Source organism: Ceratotherium simum, chromosome 4 (genome assembly GCF_057802395.1).
Source record: "Ceratotherium simum simum isolate JZ-2026a chromosome 4, ASM5780239v1, whole genome shotgun sequence".
Classification (NCBI taxonomy): Eukaryota; Metazoa; Chordata; class Mammalia; order Perissodactyla; family Rhinocerotidae; genus Ceratotherium; species Ceratotherium simum.
The window spans coordinates 71,349,309-71,368,945 of NC_141903.1; the positions used below are offsets into that span (position 1 = coordinate 71,349,309).

Genomic DNA, 19,637 nt, shown 5'->3' on the forward strand with positions numbered 1-19,637 from the left:
GAGAAAATAAAAATCACCTGTTATCCCACTATTTAGGAGTGATAAATACCAACATTTGGTGTGAATTTTACTAATTTTTTTCTCCTCTTGGAAGGATACTACATATATTCTTTTGTACCTTGCTATTGATTGATCGATAGTGCAAAATAATTTATTTTTACTCTAAAATTTGTTTTTTTATATTAAAATATATCTGGTATAAAAATAAAAATAGAGTATATCATGTAAAAAGTGTCAAAGTCTTTAAAATAATTCCATTCCCTAGAGGTAACCAGACTTAACTGGAGTTAATAGGTTGATATACATTGATAAATTTTCTTTTGTGTTTAAGGTGTGTGACGGGTGATATGTAAAACAGCTGCTTAATATTCCATAGTATAATTGGAGCATAATTTATTAACTTCAGTTGATAAGCAAATGTTAGTTTATTTCCAAATGTTCCCTATTAAAAGCATGCCGTAGTGCATATACATGCACATATCTTTTATAAACTTAACGGATACTTTAAGCATTTCTGTAAGAATTCATAGAGACGAAGTTTCTTGTTTAATAGGTAAGGATATTTTATATTTTGATAAATACTTTTGTGTTTTGATAAATTATCTCTAAAATGTTCCTGGTCGTTTCATTTATACACTGTATTTAAGAACATGTGATCCCTTGCTAATGCTAGATATTATTAATCTCTTTTATTTTTGCCAATATCATAGAAAAATTGAATTTTATTTTTGTTTTAATTTGTAGGGCTATTATTATAATTTATTAGTGAATTTTAACAACTTTCATATGCTTATTAGGAAATTGCATTTCTTTTCTTCTTTTGGGAACTCCTTGTTCATTTAACTCAATTTTCTCTCGTTTTTATTTCTTACTGATTTGTAAAAGCTCTTTATCTGTTACCTATATTGAAAATATTTCTGTCCATGTATTTTTTCTGTTTTAAGGTTGTTTATGGCATCTTTAACAGATATGCTTTCAATTTTTATGTTGTGGTATTTTTTTAAGCAGCTATTTTTATAAATAATAGTAATAGCTTACATCTATATAATACTTATCCTGTACCAGGCAATATACTGAATTCTTTACAAGCATTGACACTTTTAGCACTCATTGTAGCCAAATGAGGTTATATTATTATGATTTCATCATTGTCTTTATCAGAAATGAGAAAAGTGAGGCACAGTGGAGTTAATGCCTTGAGTGCCTAAATATACATGATTAGAAAGGAACAAAACTAGGACATGAGCCTAGGCTGTTGGCTCCAGAGCCTGTGCCCTTAGTCTCTCTGTTACAGCTTCTCTCATCAAAGAAGCCGCAGTCCCTAGTTATTCGTAGGGAGGTGGGATTTTATAGAATACATCACAAAAGCTATGGGTCTGCTAAGCTTAGCTCTATGTGGAGATAGACCATTAACCGTACATGTCGGGATATCCATGGGGGGCCTTCTCCCCAGCAAATTTCCCTAGAGTCCCTATTCCCTCATCTTAAAATCAATGTTTTTCTTCAGACTTTCATGATTCTTAAGATTACCAAAAAGTTAATTAATTAAACACATGTTGATAAGAATAATGTTCTAAAAATTCATTCACGTTGGAGGAGTGACATCAGCAAGACAGCTGAATAGGAAGTCCCAGCCCTCGTCCCCCCATAGAAATGCTGGTTTAATAATGTCAGATGGACCAAAATACCTTTATGAAGACTCCAGAATCCAGTTAAGAGCTGCAGTGCTGCAGGCGAGCACAAAGCTGAGAACAGCTGCATTGAAATGAAGAAGAAAAGCAATTTCACGTTATCTACATCAGCCCCTCTCCTAAGTCTGCACAGATCAGTGCTAGAAGAGAACATTCCAGCCCACATCTTCTCCTTCAGGGTGAAAGCGAAGAGTGGAGCATGCTTCCAACATTCCAGCTTCTTGGAAGATTGTCCAAGGAAATGGTGTCTGTCTGGACTCACTCAGTGCTGATGGGACCAGAATAGTTTGGATACGTGGGGACCACTGAGAGCAAAGGTAAGTAGTGTAGCTACTTCAACAGATGACTGGATAAAGATGAACAGATCATCCTTCAACAGGTGAATGGATAAAGAAAATGTGGCATATATATTGTATATATATAACACAATGGAATATTACTCAGCAATAAAAAAGAAGGAAATTCTGTCATATTGTACAACATGGATGAACCTTGAGGACATTATGCTAAGTGAAATAAGCCAGTCACAGAAGGACAAATACTGCATGATTCCACTTATATGATGTATCTAAAATAATCAAATTCATAGAAACAGAAAGTGGAATGGTGGTTGCCAGAGGCTGAGGAGAGGAGAAAATGGGAGAAAGGGTTTAGATTTTCAGTCATGCAAGACAGAAAAATTCTAGAGATCTACTGGACAAATTGAGCTTATAGTTAACAATCTGTACTGTACACAATAATTTGTTAAGAGAATAGACCTTATATTGTATGTTTTTTACCACAATATAAAATATATTCATTTATGTTTACACTTTTGGTGGCTACATTTCAGACAACTTCTACAGAACAAGAATCCATTTATGGAGTAGACATGGAGAGCATGAGGGAATGAGAGGTTTAGGGACTTGGAAGCTTGCCCTGAACAGAATAAAAGGTAAGACCTAGAACATCCAACAAGAGGCCCTGGAGATCACAGCACTGTTTGCCACATTCTGCCTGGCTGGGGTTCTCTCTTAATTCCCACAAAATGGAGTAAAATTCATGGTCTTGCCACTTAAGTGGATCAATATAGACACCCTGGGCAATTCAGCGTTACACATCAATTTATTCCCATCACTTTGCATGTCTTATTGATCAAATTAAATATCCAACCACCAAATTTCCTCTTCATTTAATAACTTATATGTACAGGCCATCTGTGTATGCATATTTCAGCTATGCTAATGGTTTTATAGACATTTAAAGTAAGCTATTAATTTGGTTAAAATAATGACATTTATTAGCAACTTTGCATAATTTATACACATACATAAATGTAAATATAAAACCTCATTTGTTTATGACAATAAATATGTAAAGTACAATTTCCCTCTTTTAAATGAAGCATCATTCATTTTACCACAACTTTCCGTCTTTTGTCTCAACTATTTCTGTTGGTACAGGCTGGTGTATAGATCCAGTATTTATCTCCAAAGGAATCATCAGGTATTTTCATCATTTTATGTAGTTCTAGAAATTGTTGCATACAAAGTTGTTGTTTCTGGAAAGATTTGTGATATTATTTTTAAATGCCATCTAGCACAAGAATTTTAAAAAGAAAAATAACCAGGTACTTTAAAAAATAAGGTTTGTCAAGTTTACTCAATCATGATTTCAATGTGTGTGTGAAACAAATTAAGTGTATGGCCTCAGAGTGTTAAAGAATTGTATGCTTTACTAAGAAACCTTAACATCTGATTTGTTCTATAAAGTCACCAGACAGTTACCAGTTCATTCTAAAACTGTGATAAATTTACTCAGCAAAAGTTTCTCTGACAATATCAAATTGTGGAGTTTCTCAACTTTATTACTACAAGAAGAAAAGAATTATGAAAATAATACAAACGTAAAGAATATATAAACACAATGTATTAAAATATCACTTTTAAGTTTAAACTTAATTTTGCAAATTAGATTTACAAATTTAATATATAATTATATTGTTATAGTATATATTATTTTGCTATTTATATTAAAAAAGAAGAGAAAGGAAAATAGTAATTTAAAGCCACAACATTCCCCTATGGTCTTGCAAAAAGATGCATTTTATCTTCATCCCTCTACATTTTTATAAATTTTTATGTCCTTTGCACATGGAGAGTGTATTGTCACAAAATTTCCTGTTCTCTGAAATTGGTTAGGTGCGGTTATTTTAGTCTGGCAGTATTTTTGTGGTATTTAGGTTTTGCTTTTTAAATTTTGTTCTTAAAAACAGTCTTAATTTTGAGAAATTGAAGAGTGTTGAGAGAAAGTAGAAACAGTTGGATCATGTCCATCTTCATCTGCAATTAAAAATCACGTATGAGAACACTGCGTAATAACTACACATAAATATACACACACATATAGAATTTAAGGCTGGAAGGGACTTTAAGTGATCATCCAATACAATAAATGAATACATATTTATGAACATAAAACATGTATGTAGGCTCTGGCCCTGGTATTTTAGTTTTGGAATGCACACTCACTGGGATTAGAGTTGAGCTGGACCACCCACAAAAGCAAGGCCACCCAAGGGAAAATTCGAGACCTGGGCAAGCAGAGCTGCCGGTCTTGCCTCATGAGAACAGCTGGCAATCCCAGCACCTGCTGCCCAGTTCCAGACAGCTGGGGCTAAGGCCGCCTGGGCCCAGCTGTTTTTAGGATGGGCACACAAAAAGACCACTGCCGCCCGGGCATCTGTCAACTCCTGCTATATTTAGTGGAGGAAGTTTGGCAGGGAGTTGTGTGGTCTACCAACTAAAATTTAGGCTGATTAGTCACAAACCAGAATCATAAAATCAGAGGGCTGGAAGGAATCTCCAGTGAAGGCGGTCTCAAACTTTGGTGTGAATTAGAATAACATTGGGAGCTCCCTGAAACGGCTGATTCCAGACCCCATACCTTACAGTCTGATTCAGAGGGTCTGTGAAGCTATTTGCAATGTGCATTTTTAAGTAAGCCCCTGAGGTAAACATAGATAATATATTTTTGAAAACATAGATAATACATATTCTAAGAGTTTGAAAAAATGTCACAGATTACAATTAATCCATCATTTGGGATCCTTGTTAAAAATAAATATTACCAGTCCTTATCTAATTCTTTATTCAAAAGTTAAAGAGTGTATGAATCTACCTGAAATTGGAAATTCACCACTTGGTAATTGGTTAAATACGAGGATCATCAAAAGTGACTGTTTTTATATTTCTTACTGGTTAAGTGGAGGGCATGGGTCTTACTATGAAGGAAAAAATTACTTACACATATAGAATCCTCTATTTTTCCTTTGGAATTTAAGCTAATAGCCTGAAGAAATTGTAGGGATAAAGGTGTCAACTTGTACACACCTCTTTATATCCCTTTGTCTCTCAGTATTAAGTAAATCAAAAGCTTTAAGGATTTGAAATAGACGTATACTCTCATAATATAATTTAAAATGTGGCAAATTGGACTATCCTATTAAGAAATTGGATATTTCTGTGTAGCCCAAAGGGAAACATAGACGTCTTGCCCTCGTTTCTCTAGAGAGAAAAGGAGAGCAGGTGTGCTGTTCCCCATCACAGCTTCAGAAGGTGATCTGCCCGGCATGAGTAGATCTGGGAGACTGTTTGTATAGTTCTCCCTTCTGCCTGAGGATTTTACCTGAGCCTTTGGGGTGTCTGTGAACCACCTAAAATTATACTCACATGAATTTTATTTCTCTGGAGAAGAGGTTCATGACTTTCATTAGAATCTTAAAAAGTGAAGGGATAAGACCTACTTCATCTAATGAGATGGTAACAGAACTTTGTAAGCATCCAACACCATATTTTGTCAGGCAGGAATGAGGAAAAGCTATATATAACCTTCATCGTAGTAAATGTAGGCTAATCCAGAAAAGAGCAGGTGAAAACCTTCAAGCTTTAATAGTGGGTTTTTTTGTTTTTTTTTTTTCTGTCAGGCAAGTAAAATATCTGTCAATTCAAACATAATTTTTAGTTTCATATTTTCATTTTTTTTTCCTTTTTACCTTTTGATCCTTTTCACCCCTTCACACCTCACTCTCTGCCTCTGGTAACGACCAATCTGTTCTCTGTATCAATGAGCTTGTTTTTTTTTTCAATTTTATTTTTAGATTCCACATGTATGAGAGATCATATGGTATTTGTCTGATTTATTTAACTTCACATAGTGCCCTCAAGGTCCATCTATGTTGTCACAAATGGCAAGATTTCCTTCTTTTTTATGGCTTAATAATATTCCATTGTATATATATACTACAATTTCTTTATTCATCCGTTGATGGACACTTAGGTTTTTCCATATCTTGACTATTGTAAATAATGCTTCAATGAACATGGGGGGTGCCTATATTTTTTTGAGTTAGTGTTTTCATTTTCTTTGGATAAATACCCAAAAGTGGGATTGCTGGATCATATGGTAGTTCTATTTTTAATTTTTTGAGGAACCTCCATACTGTTTCCCATAGTGGCTGCACCGATTTACATTCCCACCAATAGCGCACAAGGGTTCCCTTTTCTCCGCTCCTTGCCAACACTTGTTATCTCTTGCCTTTTTGATGATAGCCATTCTAATAAGTGTGAGGTGACATCTCATTATGGTTTTGATTTGCATTTCCCTGATGATTAGTGATGTTGAGCATCTTTTCATGCACCTTTGGCCATCGATATGTCTTCTTTGGAAAAATGTCTATTCAGATCTTCTGCCCATTTTTTAATTGGGCTGTTTTGTTTTCTATTGAGTTGTATGAGTTCTTTATATATTTTGGATATTAGCACCTTATCAGATATATGATTTGCAGATATTTTCTCCCATTCAGTAGGTTGCCTTTTCATTTTGTTGATAGTTTCCTTTGCTATTCAGAAGATTTTTAGACATTTTAAATGCAGCGTGATGGCTTTGGTGTACATGTTTTGCAAGATTTGAAAGCCTGTTCAGCTAGTTGGTAAGTTCCTTCTCATAAATTTCACCATGACAATATCTTATGCATTTGCCTCTCCTACTACTTTGGTTTAGTTGAAACTTATCTACTCTTTCATTTTAATAATATATGTTATCCCCATATATGTACATATAAACACACACAGACACACACTAATGTGAGTGTGCATATACATTTTGAAGATTCTATTTCCTCTTACTCTCCTTCTCTTGTTGCTATGATAGAATTTTTTCTGGTTCTTGCTTTGGGGAGAATGGCAGAATGGAAGCCCCGGAATTACCCAGGTCTGAACTGGATTTTAAAATGTTCCTGCCATGTGGAGATGTGGAACAATTAATCTTCATGTTTCTGTAGCCCTTGAGTGATGGTTGTGCTGTTTGAGAAGTGAGGAGGAGAGGTGGAGAGAGAGAGAGAGGGAGAGACGGAGAATTTCTGCAGAATTGAAGCCCATTTATGAACGCTATACATTTGCTAAATATCCTAAAATATACATACGTAGATTCATTAGTGGAAGTTATTTTGAAATTGTTGACATATATTCTTTTTGATCCTGAATTCAGAACCTGAATATTTTTATGTTGTTTTCTAGACATTTTCCAATTTAACAAAAATAATTTAAGATAAATGTCCTTTTATTGAATTCACATTCTTGAATCTTTGGCAAATTTGGTGGACAAGGTATTTCATTTTTGTTAAAGTTTCTCAACATGAGGCCACAAGATTGGTAGCAGGGCCATGGCTTCTAATCAACTTTCCCTCCCAGTTCCACCACATGGTAGAAGAAAAAAATATATTTGGTCTTTGTCCCCATTTCTGGCACAGAGCTCCTAAAACTCTCAGAATTTCCTTGGTTGGGTGGTAAGAATGTCTTTTGTTGTTCATAACGAGCCAACCACATGATTAAAAGGTTGGAACTTTTAACCCCACAGCTGACCAACTTTTCGGGAGCACAGGACTAGAGATTGAATTCAACCACGTGGTCAATCATTTAATCAATTAGGTATACGTAATGAAAGCCCATGTAAAACCTCTGAAACAATGAGGTTCCAGGAGCTTTCAGGATGGTGAAGACATAGATATGTTGGGAGAGTGGATGCCCAAAGAGAGAAGGGAAGCTCTGCATCTGCCTCCGACCCCACTTTGCCCTAAGCGTCTCTTCCATTTGGCTGTTCCTGAGTTGTATTCTTTATAATGAAACTGTAATCACAAATAGAGCACTTTCTTGTGTTCTCTTAGTTGGTTTAATGAATTATCAGATGTGAAGGTCAGTCATGAGAACCCCCAAATTTGTAGCCAGTTGGTCAGAAGTAGGGGTGGTTCCTGGCATCTGAAGTGAGGGCAGTCATGTGAGATTAAACCCTTAAATCTGTAGAGTCTGATGCAAACTCTGGGTATTAGTGTCAGAATTGAATGGAATTGTAGGACACCCAGTTGATGAAGAATTGGTGTTGGAATGTACACACCACAACACATGAAATGCTGTTTGAAAATAGAAACAAGTAACACCCACCCTCCTCACCATGATGACTCTGCAGTCATTGGCTTGCTAATAACTTGAATTTCTTGAGCCCTGACTATGTGCATATCACTCTTCTAGGGCTATGGAAGCCAGAAAAGTGAATTAGACAGGTTCTGCAATAAAGGCTTTGAATTTACCGGCTAAAACAATTTGTGTTTAAGAGCTATAGGATAAGATAGAAATATTATAGCAAAATCAAGTTATCATGGAAGTACATAGATGTGAACAATTCCTTTAAGCTGGGAGAAAGCAATGAGTAATAATAAAATAAAAAGAAACTCTGTGAAGAATGTTTATTTGGATTGGTCGTCGAAGGATGGAGGCAATTAGAGGCATCCAAGGAGATTTAGAAATTTCATTCATGGAGATTTAGGAGATTTCTTCACCAATATGTTGAAAAATTCCTCACCTGCATAAGAGTAAGTCAAATACTTAGGAAGAAATACATCAAGAATGACAGTTACTTTATGAAAGGACAGATCCATCCAAGATACTGTTTGTTTTCCATTGGTATATTCTATCATTTTAGTATGATACATTGCACTATTCTACAATTGTTTGTTGCCTAAAAGAATAAATAATCTTTGTTTAAAAAATACTTTTGTGGCCAGCCCAATACTGATAACCTGGGATAAAATAGTAAGAAAAAAAGACAGGGTCCTAGTCCTCATCTAATTTATAGTTTGGGGTAGAGAGAAACCGTATTCTCAAAATTTTATAGCTAAATATAAAATTGTAACTATTATAAGTGCTATAAGAGAGTAAACAATGAGAGAAGGTGATAGTGGGGACTGGCTTAGTCAGGAAAGCCTCTCTGAGGAAATAAGTGGATGAATGAGGCTGGAGTTGTATGCAAAGATGATAGGGCAGGGGTGACAACAAGGAGGACTATGGTCAATATGAAGTTGGAGAAGGAAGAAGGTCAAGACTTTACACAGCAAATCATTATCTTAAGAACAGTAGGGTCAAATGGAGAGTTTAATGGAAGGGGCCAGGTGATATGGTAAGATGTATGTTTTGAAAAGATACTTAATGGATTTCTGGGAATCATTTTTCTTGATCTTATAACGGAAATGCTAATACTACCTTTTCATGCTGTTGTAGATGTACAGGACATGTGATATATAATAGGCTCAGAATAAATGATAATTCTTTTGTATTGGATATTACTGGAGTGTTATGAGGATTGAATGGAATCACAAATGTGACACTCCTAAAAATTGTAAATTTAAATATGTATATTCCTATATCCTTCCCCTCTTCTCTTCCTGCAATGCATATTGGAAAGAGCATAAGATGTTAAATCAAAGAAAACCTTGAGTTAGAGTTCCGATTATGACTCTTATCTTAGGAAACTCCCTCTCTAAGGTTCAGTTCTTTCTCTGTAAAATTGCAATAATGATACCTGTCACACCATCTTTAGAATTTTTGAGAGTATCAAGTAAGATGGTGTGTCTGAGAGTTCTCATAACCTGGGAAACTTTGTAGAGACACATGGTGTTTTCATTATTTTGACCTCTTGATATTGACAACTATTTCAGTCTAATTCTGACAGTAAAGCCATCAATCATTGTGAATTTCTTCCCACTTTCATCACGTACAAATTCATCAATGAAGAGGTTTCAAAGGCTTGGTTAAATGCTCCCACACCTGGGTAAACCTGTCAAACTGTCACCTTTGCATCTCACCTCTGAACTTTTCAGGTCTGCAGAGCAAATAAACTAGTTTTTGATTCCTGAATGTCCATCAGGAGAGACTGTAATTTTTATTCTCTCAGTTCATGTGCTAAACGGAATCATACCTAAATCCTTACTTTTATCTCTTTTCTTCAATTTCTTGAATTTATGACCTCTTCTCTGAACCAATGTAATGTCTTTCTCAGTTGAGTTATGGAAAAGAATTAGTCCTTTCTTCTTGGATCCTGACATCCCTCTGGTTTGATCTTCTGCACTATTTCTCAGATATTCTTTTAATTCTTATTTTAGGTAAAAACTTAAAATGGCTGTATCAGATTACATTTTCTTGAGAAAAAATTTATGTTTTAGGCTTGTTAATCTCTTGAATTTCTCTTTAGCTTCTTAGCCGAGGTTTTTATTTTTTATGAAAAATTTAAGAAAACATATAGACACATCAGATTTTTGTAATTGTTCAAATGATCTTGCGGTAAAGGAAAAATGTAGACGTTTGTGTTAGAATTCAAATCATGATGAAGATATTGGTCATGTCAATAACCTCTAAAGTGGAATGTGTGTTGCTGTGTAGAGTTTCACGAACGTGAAAAACAAAATACAGTACAGTGGAGTCGTGTATTATTTTTCCTTGAAGCCCTACTACCCAAATATAAATTTTTGGTAAGACATTATATAACCTTAAGAATATGAAAGTTTCTAGAAACTTCCTATTATACTTGAGGTTATAATGTGAATAGAGGAAACAGAGGAAATAGAGGAAACATTTAGAGGAAATAGGGGAAACATTTTTACTTTTTTTTTGCTCAAAAAGGATAACCTAGAAATTTATTGTCATTTTTACTATTGGGACACAGCAGGCTGCTGTGTACATTCATTAAACACTTCGGGCAGAGGAGAGAATGTATCCTGAAAAAATTAGAGAGCTAGAAATGATCGTCAGTAAAGAAATTGTAAATGAGTGAAATACATGAGTTTCTTAAAAAATTGAGAGTTATTGAAAGCATATTACCCTTTGCCATCTTTTCATGCTGACTTGTTACTTTGGAAACAAATAGCTAGTACAGTAGGATCTGTGCTTATAACACTATATGAGTGAATGGGCATTAAACTCAGAGTAGCATTGACCTGTTCGATTCCAATGACTAATTTTTTTTTTTCTTATTGTAGTGATGGGAGACAACTCACTGGGAATCTTGGAATCCCTCTTTCCACTGGAATAGAGAATAAGGTTTTCACTGGTCGTGGAAGTCAAAATTGGAATTGGCCCCTTACTGCCTCTTTAGCTGCCTATTCTTCACTGTTACAATTGCCTCCAATTGTACAAACAACAAAAATAACTAACATTTAAAAATTTTACTGTATACCGGATACCATGCGATATGTTTTACATTTAGCCCTAACAATAATTCGTTAAGATTAGTACTATTATTAGTTTCATTTGTATTAGTAGTAACCCTGGAATTATGGAGTTTAAATAAATACATTTCTGAGAATCACACAGTTAGGAAATGGTGTAGCTGGAATTCAAACCCAGGTCTTGGATGCCAGGAAAATTAAATTGAGGCAAGAATGACATAATGGGTCAAAGGAAGCCATCAATAACTAAAATAGCAAATAAGAAAGAGACTTGCAGGCTGACTATTCTGGAAAACAAAACAAAATAAAACAAAAAAATAAAACCTCGAGTCTTTAACGTGGTATAGGAATTTCATTTTTGTAATAGGTCTACTTATTTTCTATAATAGTTGAAAGAGTCAATGAACAGCAATGAAAGGATGTGAGAGAAACACATATTCATGTATTTAGAAATAGTATGACACGCAACAATGGTTGATCATGGGGGGCCATAGAATTTCCTACGCTGAAGTGTATAAAGGAAATAGAAGATAATTCTCTGGGTTTGAAATTGTGGAAGTTTACATAGAGATAAGATCATTTACTGTTCTATGATTCTCCCATTGAAAGACAGTCGCAGGAAGGGTCTAATAAGCCTTGCAAAGGCAGCTGCACGGACTAGAATTTTTGGTCTTCAATCTGAAGCTGTGAATATTGTAAATTTGTCAAGAAGATTTAACTAAGTCCAAAAATAATGGCATGTGGGGGCAAAAGGAAGGCACAAGTAACTAAATTTGGAGCTTAGAAGCTAACCACACTGGGCTAATATTGGTGAGTACTTGAGAACCCTGCAAAATACAATAAAGAGCAGCCCCACCGTAGTGCTGTGTAAGCTGTTCCATGGATGAAAGCCATGCTGCATGAACTCTGTTCCATAAGTGGAAACTGGACCTTGGACTGGCTCCCCTGCCTCCCATTAGATAGATGGAATATTGGAACTCTTGATCCAAAGTAGAGGTATACTTAAGAAATATCTTCCTTGAGAAATGGAAATTAATAAGCCCAGTCAACAATTTTAAAGGAGTGCATTCAATTAATGGAACTATTTCTGGGGAAATTTGATACAAGCTTTTGAGAAATTTAAATGCTAGTCACTTTATTTTAGTAGTTAACTTAGATGGATCTAAGTTTCGTTTACAAGAAATCTAATAGCTCTAAGAAATCAATTTATGCTTTCATCAAGGTTTTTAAATGGCCTTTAGGTATATAGAAATGTGTGATTCCAGCAACTAATGACTTTTTACTTGTAGTATTTGGAAATCTCCAAGAGAAGGTGTTCTATTACAGAGGAATAGAGAGGAATATGAAACAGAAGGTGTTGGTTCCAGCTGGGGCTTTGTCTCCTAATTTGGATCTGTGATAATAGTTGAATTATGTCACCTCTTGGGACTAAGTTCCTCATCTATGAAAAAGTGACAGTGTATTATTAGATGATCTTTGAGGCATGTTATATCTCAAAGATTTTATAAAACTCTCAACTGTTACTCATTGGTTAAAAGTTAATGATTTGCCTAGGTAACTTTTCTGTGTCACGAAAAGAGTATCATTATTACCAAGAATATTAAAGTCATTTTGAAATTCTTACATAGTAAATCAGAGTAGCAGATGCCCATTATTAATTGTTCTTGGTGGCTTGCAGTGAGTTCCCAAGGACAGAAATGGCAACCATCTCAAATAGATAGAATTGGCATATTTAACCAGCAGCTCTCTTGGAATTTGTCTTTGCAAATTTACATTAATGGAGGCACTTTTTCAGTATATCTGATACTGCTGTGTAACCTTGTAGGAAGAAACAACAGAAAGAACATCATTGCTAACGTTTAATTGGAATGAGTGTTACTAGTTGCATAAACACTCTGTGGTCAATAATTTCAGTCCCAGCTGGAAAATAAATTGAGAGAGTGCGTTAAGCAGGTGATTGTGCTAAGGTAGCTTGTTGTACTCATGTAAACAAACAACTGATTTTTGCTAGTGTTTCTACAGCACTAGTTGTCAAATGTGGCTGTATATTGTTAACACCTGGGAAACACTAAGAACATCCTTACCTCCAAGGCTGCACTCCATACAAATTAAACCTGAATTTCTAGATGTGGGGTCTAGGCATTATTGTTTTTAACAATTCCACACGTGATTCCAATGTGTACGGTTGTTTGAGAACCACTATTCTTCATAATTGAATTGCCTCTATATGTGAAGCTCTTATGAGTTGCCAAATGGACCTGACTGAAGAAAAATAAATGTCTATAGAAAGATTAAAAATTACCTTTTGGTTCTAAGATCATAGAAATCCAAAACATTCATTTTTAAAATTTTGTATTAGATGCTACACTTTCACATAATTATTTCATTCATATTAAATTGGTCTGCCATGTTCAGATATTGTAATGAATACTTATAGATGTTAGCTTCATATATGTATTAAAATTTTCCTATTTTATTTAATTTAGCTTTAAACAAATTTGACTCATCATCATATCTATCAACTAACATTGAATAGCACTGAAGCTTTTAGATTGTCTTTAAAGTTCTTACTTTGCTAAGCCCACTTGAATATATTCATTATTAATCCAAATCTTTTGGTTTAACTTACTTATCTCAAGATATGTTTCTCTCATTTTTTTCAGCTTTACTGAGGTATAATCAACAAATAAAATCAAATATATTTAATGTGTACATTGTGATGATTTGATATGCTTATACATTGTGAAAGGATTTCTCCCATCTAGTTAATTAACATATCTGTCACTTCACATATTTATATACCATGGTATACATTAGATCCTCAGACCTACAGATCTCATTTGATTTACAGTGGGGTTACATCCCAATAAACCCATTGCAAGTTGAAAATATCGTAAGTCGAAAATGCATTCAATACACCTAACCTATCGAACATCATAGCTTAGCCTAGCCTACCTTAAACGTGCTCAGAACACTTACATTAGCCTAGTTGGGCGAAATCATCTAACACAAAGCCTATTTTATAATAAAATGTTGACTTGCTCATGTAATTTGTTCAATACTGTACTGAAAGTGAAAAATGGAATGGTTATATTGGTACAGAACGTTTACCCTCGGGATCGCGTGGCTGACTGGGAGCTGCAGCTTGCTGTCGCTGCCCAACATCACAAGAGGGTCTTGCACCACGTATTGCTAGCCCAGGAAAAGATCAAAATTCAAAATTCTAAGCACAGTTTCTATTAAATGCATATAGCTTTTGCACCATCGTAAAGTTGAAAAATTGTTAAGTCAAACCATCATAAGTCGGGGACTGTCTATAATTCATCTGATAGCGGGAAGTCTGTTCCCTTTTCCCAAAATCTCCCTGTTTCACCCATCCCCCTGCCCCTGGCAACCACTTTTCTACTCTCTTTTTCTGAGTTTGACTTTTTTTTTTTTTTTTTGGCTGAGGAAGATTCACCCTGAGCTAACGTCTGTGCCGATCTTCCTCTATTTTTTAGTATGTGGGCTGCCAGCACAGCATGGCTGCTAACAGAGCAGTGTAGATCCACACCCGGGAACCAAACCCTGGGCCGCTGAGGCAGAGTGCACTGAACTTAACTACTAGGCCACCAGGGCTGGCCCAAGTTTGACTGTTTTTAAAGAATTTATATATATATATACACCAACCTTCTTTATCCATTCACTCATTGTTGGACACTTAGGTTGTTTCCATATCATGGCTATTGTGAATAAAGTTGCAACGAATATAAGAGTGTAAATATCTCTTCGAGATACAGATTTCATTTCCTTTGGATATATTCCTGGCAGTGGGATAGCTGGATCATACGGTAGTTCCAGTTTTAATTTTTTTGAGGAATCTCCATACTGTTTTCCATAGTGGCTACACCAATTTACATTCCCACCAATAGTGTACAATGGTTCCCTTTTCTCCATATCTTCACCAGCACTTGTTATTTCTTGTCTTTTTGATGATAGCCATTCTAACAGTTGTGAAATAATATCTCATTATGGTTTTGATTTGCATTTCCCTGATAGTTAGTGATGTTGAGCACATTTTCATGTACTTTTTGGACATTTGTATGTCTTTTTTGGAAAAATGTCTATTTAGTTCCTCTGTTCATTTTTAAATCAGATTTTTTTTCTATTGAATTGTATGAGTTCTTTATATATTTAGGATATTAAGTCCTTATAGGACACCTGGTTTGCAAATATTTTCTCTCATCCTATAAGTTGCTTTTTCATTTTGTTTATGGTTTTCTTTGCTGTGCAGATGCTGTTTAGTTTGATATAGTCCCACTTGTTTATTTTTGCTTTTGTTGCTTCTTTTTCATTCTTTTCTCTTTTTGCTTCTCTGATTGGATGAATGCTACTGCCTTGTCTTTGAGTCATTGATTCTTTCTTCCAATTTATTTATTTATTTTTTATAATTCTATTTATTTATTTTTTTCTCCCCAAAGCCCCAGCAGACAGTTGCATGTCATAGTCGCACATCCTTCTAGTTGCTGTATGTGGGACGTGGCCTCAGCATGGCCGGAGAAGCGGTGCGTCGGTGCGTGCCTGGGATCCGAACCCCGGCCGCCAGCAGCAGAGCGTGTGCACTCAACTGCCAAGCCACGGGGCCGGCTGTCTTCCAATTGATTTAGTCTGCTATTGAATACCTCTACTGAATTTTCAGTGTAGTTATTGTGTTCTTCAGCTCTGTGTTGACATTTTCTTATATTTTCTAACTTTTTGTTAAAATTCTCTCTGTATTCATACATTGTTCCCCTGACCTCAGCAATCATCTTTATGACCATTATTTTGAACTCTTTATCAGATAAATTACTTATCTCTATTACATTAAGGTCTATTTCTGGAGTTTTATCTTGTTCTTTTGTTTGGAACATATTCCTTTGTTTCTTCATTTTCCTTGATACTCTGTGTTGGTTTCTGCTCATGAGATAAAACAGCCACTTCTCTTTGTCTTGAAGGAGTGGTCTCATGTAGGAGATGAACCTTATCACTCAGCCCAGCCCAAGCTCTTGGTTGTCTCTCAAAACTTTGTGATTATCTAAGTCACTTTCTTTGTTCTTAGTGGCTCCCAGTAATTGAGGCTGTGCCAAGACTTGTCAGTGTCCCAAAGGGGAGGATTGTAGTCAGTACCTTGATGTAGGCTGATTGGAAGCCAGACCCTCATGCAGCAGCTAGGAGAGTATGTAGTTAGGGCCCTTCCAGGAAGAAACTAGGAGATGGGTGTTTTTTGCCTGCTCCTTATGCACGAAGTCCTGGGGGGACAGCCATGGTAAGTCCTTGAGTGTCCATTAAGAATTGTTTCTTTGTTTGCTATAATCTTGTGGGTCTTGTGGATGTAAATCCCATGAGTTTTCAGAGTTAGGTATTTTGGGGGCCTGTCCCTCAGGTGGGAATCTTAAAAGTTGGGGCACTAGATGTTGGGTCCAAACTCTTTGCTCCTCAGAGAGAAGCTGGGAGTTTGGTATTCCCTGTCAATTGTGTAGTGCTATACTGTGGGTGGGGTTTATGGTTAGAGTGTATCTCAGCCTCTCCTATCCATTCCAATGTGGGTATTTTCTCGTTTGCTTGATGCGTAAGAGTTGCTCTGCCAGTTTCTGGATTTCTTCCAGAAGGGCTTGCTCCATGTGTAGCTGTGGAATCAGTGTGTCTGTGGGAGGAGGTGAGTTCAGGAGGCTCCTATGTTGCCAACTTGGACCAGAATCTTTCCGTCTTTCATTGATGGGGGAATTCTAGGTCTTCAGCGGCTGGGCTTTACTTTCGCCCAAAAGATTATCATCTCTTTAGCTTCTACTTCCTCTAATGCAAGTTCAAACTTTATTTATATCAAATAAATCAAAAACCTTAATTTTTACTCTTTTAGCAGTTGTATCTTTTCTTGACAAGAGTTGCTTGTGACTTTTGTATTTAATCAATTCTTTATTTCTCTTTTTTAATATATCTACAGAATCTTTGTTATCCATCATAATCTTTTCAAACCCGTGTATATCCTGGGTTTTCAGTGTCTTCTAATTTGTTTAGAAGACTTTGCTCTGACCTCTTGCTCTTCACAACTATACCTTTTTATCATATCCAATGTGAAGTTTTAAAAATGTTTGTAGGGGCTGGTCCTGTGGTGTAGTGGTTAAGTTCCTGCGCTCCGTTTTGGCAGCCCGGGCTTTGTGGGTTTGGATCCTGGACACTGACCTACACACGGATCCTGGGCACCGACCTACACACCTCTCATCAAGCCATGCTGTAGCAGCATCCCACATACAATAAATAGAGGAAGATTGGCATAGATGTTAGCTCAGGGGGCAATCCTCTTCAAGGAATAAGAGGAAGGTTGGCAACAGATGTTAGCTCAGGGCAAATCTTCCAAAAAACATGTTTCCAATATATTGCTCATGACTGTTTCAACTCTTTAATTTTGACTTTGTATTATATTTTCCCTCTGTAAGAGTGTTGGATCCTCTTCATTTTGCAGGCAGATGATAGGTTCTTTTTCATCTTTAACCAAAGCAAATTCATTATCTTTATTTTGTAAAACTTCTTCAGGCATTCTATATCCAAAATTTTGTTTTATTTCCTTTTCTCCATTATTAATGCATTGAGTTTATATTCATGTTTATTTTTTAAAGATGGTAATGGGGTTTTTTGCAAGCTTTTAGTATTATTTCCAGGGAAGATTTTACTTTTTAAATAAGATTTATTTTTCTGGCTGTTCATTTTTTTTAAAAAACAGAGAACTCACAATGTTCTTTGTTTGTGTCTACAAGTATTTAAAACAGAAAAAGAGAAAGAACATTCAATCTTCAGAGTAAGTTGTGGTTAAAATTGAGTACCCTTGAACACCAAAAGATAAAAAAACAGCCCAAAAAGAAACCTTAAGTAGCAAAAAGAAAATAATTATAAGCTAGGAGAGAGGACTCTTAAATCAGAGGCTTGATTGAGAAAAAGAAGAAGCATCTTAGATTCTTCAAAGAATTTTATTAGAGAAACCATTCAGAAATAATTATTGGAAAAATAAATTAAACATTTTGAGAATCAAACAAAAGACAAGAAATACCATAGAAACGGTTGGCAGTTATAAAATTAAATTATTGATCATTCAAATGAAGAAGAGGACTTTATAAGATGACTTTAGGGTGATGCAGAGACGACAGCAGAAAATCAGTAGTATTTTAAAACCACGTTGGTCAACTCAGTAGTCATATACTCTTCCCTTTCATCCATAATTAACTCATAAATAATATACAATAACAACATAAAACATAACCAACATCCATTTGCTTTATTAACAATCATTTCATTGGCCGTTGTCTGGTCAGTATAGTCAGAGGGATTTGGCACATGGAATTACACACCCCTTGCGGGCAAGAATCATGTTTCCTATCCTATGTATCTTTCATGGAATTTGGCACATCAGAGGCTTTGAAAACGCCTCTTACTGGTTTACCCCATTAGGAGTTATTCCACTCCTGTTTCAAGTAATGGGTCTTTCTCCCTCATGACAGCGTGTTTCCCAAAATGCTTTAACCTTGTTTCCAGAAAAGAAGATCAAAAGCATGAAGCAATCTCTGCAGTACATGTGCACTACATATTTCTCTTCTGGCCTGTCAGTTGGTCAGTACACCCTCAGGGGAGCAGCAAGAGGGGAGGAAAATATTCTCCCTTTCCTATTTCCCTCCATCAAGTGCTTTCCTTCCTATGCATATAACAATTACCCAGAGAGGAAGATTATATAATCATGTAGATGCAAGAGGCCCAAGAGATGAGATCTTTAATAGTGGACAAGCCAAACTTGAGAAAGCCCCAGAATTCTCAGTATCTTCAAAAATAAAGTGTTCACTTCTATAATATGTTGCCCTTAACAAAGTGCTTGTAAATAATGAACTATAGAAGTGATCCCTGAAAGTATAGTCTTAAAGTGCTTTTAAATAAATCATCTCCTTTGATTCATATGCCAGTTTCTGGAGATGCAGGGCATGTTTTATTATGTCCATTCTGCAGATGTAAAACCAGAGCTTCAAGAGGCTAAGAAAACTCCTAAACCAGTAATTGTAGAGTGAGGCCTGGCATTCCAGTTTCGGATTCTCGTTCTCGAGTTCTGAGTTCTTTCACGGTGTCATGCTGTGCAGACCACTAGAATAGTCAGTAGGAATTAAGGTGAATCTATTAGACTATATGTTTATTAGTCTCTTGGTGTGTTTATGAGCTTGATTGTGGCGAGATCCTACATAAATTTTACAAACAAGAATAACTCAAGGCATGTAGTTTTCAGGGCTTCTGGAACTCTGTGAAGCAAGAATTGAGAGAAAGATTCAAAATATCTTTGGAGGAATAGATCTTCCTGTGGTAGCACTGCATTCCAAATGTGTGAAAAAGACAGGGAAAAACATGAACTGCAATAAATTAAGGCT

At 35.7% G+C, this 19,637-nt stretch overlaps 1 long non-coding RNA gene and 1 pseudogene across 1 annotated transcript; one reads left to right on the forward strand and one right to left on the reverse strand.

The window, feature by feature from the left end:
• The first annotated feature begins 1,902 nt into the window (after positions 1-1,902).
• Positions 1,903-12,096, forward strand: LOC147917333 (uncharacterized). Its single transcript, XR_015552093.1, has 3 exons — positions 1,903-2,008; positions 2,524-2,625; positions 11,035-12,096. It is a non-coding gene; the product is annotated as an uncharacterized LOC147917333 (long non-coding RNA).
• A 6,942-nt stretch (positions 12,097-19,038) lies between these two features.
• Positions 19,039-19,141, reverse strand: LOC147917334 (small nucleolar RNA U3; annotated as a pseudogene).
• Positions 19,142-19,637: the final 496 nt, after the last annotated feature.